Source organism: Myotis daubentonii, chromosome 3, assembly GCF_963259705.1.
Source record: "Myotis daubentonii chromosome 3, mMyoDau2.1, whole genome shotgun sequence".
Classification (NCBI taxonomy): domain Eukaryota; kingdom Metazoa; phylum Chordata; class Mammalia; order Chiroptera; family Vespertilionidae; genus Myotis; species Myotis daubentonii.
This window is the reverse complement of record NC_081842.1, coordinates 196,625,917-196,628,755: the sequence shown is the minus strand read 5'-3', so window position 1 is coordinate 196,628,755 and position 2,839 is coordinate 196,625,917.

The window sequence follows — 2,839 nt, the reverse complement described above, 5'->3', positions numbered from 1 at the left end:
GCCTTAGTATCTCTCATCTTAAAACACACATACTAGTATATACACAAGCAAACCTTCCCTTGACACCATATTTCTCTTCGACTACCATTCTACTTACTCCTACTCATAGCAAAACTTATGGAAAGGTTTTCTATATTTGCTTCTGCTGCTTCTTAACCTTCCATCCTCTCAGCATGCTCCAATCAGCCTTTTAACCTCCTCATTCCACTGAAACTGCTCTTGTCAAAGCTATCATTGACCTCTAGCTTGCCACTTCTCTATTCTCACCTTATTTGGCCTCTAGGAAGCTTTCAACATGGTTAACCACTTCTTGAAATATTTTCTTTCTTTTTTAAAAAAATTTAAATTCTTTATTGTTGAAAGTATTACATATGTCTCCTTTTTCCCCCATTGACCTCTCCCCGGCCACTCCCTCCCCAACCCCACCCCAGCACATGTCCCCGCCTCCCTACTGTCTGTGTCCATGGGTTATGCTTACATACATGCATACAAGTCCTTTGGTTGATCTCTTACCCCTGCCCCACACCCTCCCCTGCCTTCCCTCTGAGGCTTGACGGTCTGTTAGATGCTTCTATGTCTTTGGATCTATTTTAGTTCATCTATTTATGTTGTTCATTATATTCCACGAATGAGTGAGATCATGTGATATTATCTTTCTCTGATGGGCTTATTTCACCTAGCATAATGCTCTCAAGGTCCATCCATGCTATTGCAAATGGTACAAGTTCTTTCGTTTTTACCGCAGCATAGTATTCCATTGTGTAGATGCACCACTGTTTTTTAATCCACTCATCTGCTGATCTGCACTTAGGCTGTTTCCAAATCTTAGATATTGTAAATTGTGCTGTTATGAACATAGGGGTGCATGCATTCTTTCTGATTGGTGTTTCTGATTTCTCAGGATATATTCCTAAAAATGGGATTACTGGGTCAATGGGAGTTCCATTTTTAATTTTTTGAGGGAACTCCATACTGTTTTCCACAATGGCTGCACCAGTCTGCATTCCCCCCAGCAGTGCAGAAGGGTTCCTTTTTCTCCACATCCTTGCCAGCACTTGTCATTTGTTGATTTGTTGATTATAGCCATTCTGACAGGTGTGAGATGGTACTTCATTGTCGTATTGATTTGCATCTCTTGGATGATTAGTAACTTCGAGCATTTTTTTCATATGTCTCTTGGCCTTTTGTATGTCCATATTTGAAAAGTGTCTATTTAGATTCTTTGCCCATTTTTTGATTGGATTGTTTATCTTCCTTTTGTTAAGTTGTATGAGTTCCCTATAAATTTTGGAGATTGGGCCCTTATTGGATGTAACATTGACAGAAATATTTTCTTTCGTTAGCTTCAGTAATATACCACTCTCCTGGTTTTCTTCCATCTCACTAGCTGATGCTTCTCAGCCTCCTTTGCTGGCTTCTTGTCAAGCCAACCTCCAAATGTTGGATTGACTCAGGACTCCATTTTCTACCCTCTTGTCTTCTCACTCCTTTGGCGATCTCATCTATTTCCAGTTGTTTTGAACACCTGAAGGCTGACAAAGACTGTCTCCTTGACCAAAGTTTAGACAGACTCCTTTGAGCCCTCTTTTGACCAGGATCCATCCTTGGGCCTTGTCCTCCGCCTGCCTAGTCAGTTTTACCAAGAATCCTACTAAGTCAGTTTAGCAGGAATCCTCCCATCCTTGATATCTGATTAAGTTTCTTGTCTCCTATCTTTGTTGTCTAAGTCCTTGGCTTGTCTTTAGCAAGAATCCTCTTATGCCAGATTAGCAAGAATTCCCCTATCCTTGATGTCTCTTCTTAGTAACTGTCCATTCATTGACCCCCTCACTCTGCTCATTGGCTATAAATCCCCAGCTGTCTTTGCTATAGTCAGAGTGGAGCTTAGTCTCTCTCCCCTGTTGCAATAATCTTTTGTAAAAAAAAAAAAAATTTTTTTTTAAATTTTTTATTCTAAGGAGAGAGAGGAAGGGAGAGGGAAAGAGAGAAAAACATGGATGTGAGAGAGAAACATCGATTGGTTGCCTCCGGTACATGCCCTGACTGGAGATCAAACCCGGAACCTAGGTATGTGCCTTGACCTGGATTCGAATCTCGGACCTTTTAGTGCACAAGGGGACACTCCAACCACCAATCCATACCGGCCAGGGCTGTTTCAATACTCCTGAATAAAGTCTTTCCTGGGGTCTTTAACAAATATTCAGTGAATAATACTCTTTAACTTGGCCTCCAACTTTCTATGTCCAGCCCAGGCAAGACCTCTCAACTCCAGACTTATATATACTACTGTCTCTTTGACAGCCATTCTCCGATATCTAATAGGCATTTAAAACTAAACAGGTCACAACAGAACTTTTGATGTTCCCCTCTCACTTCAGTAGAGTATCTTCCTCCACCAGACAGGCTGTCCAGAAGAGAAGCTAGTCACCGAACATCTCCAAATCTCCTAGCTTTCAGTTTTAAGGTTTCTTCCTCTCCTCCCAAGCTTCTTAACAATAGCAACTATATTGGTTTTAAAGTATGGCCATAAATTCTTTGACATCCCTGTCATGAAAAGGCAGGGTCTCACCCTAGCCAGTTTGGCTCAGAGTATCAGCCAAGGGCACATGCCCGGGTTGTGGGCTGAATCCCTAGTAAGGGGCGTGCAGGAGGCAGCCAATCAGTCATTCTCTCGCATCATTGATGTTTCTATCTCTCCCTTTCCCTTCTTCTCTGAAATAAGTTAAAAAAAAAATATATATATATATATATATATATATATATATATATATATATATATATATTAATCAATTCCAATTACATAGCACCAAGAAGAATAAAATACTTAGGAGTAAATTTA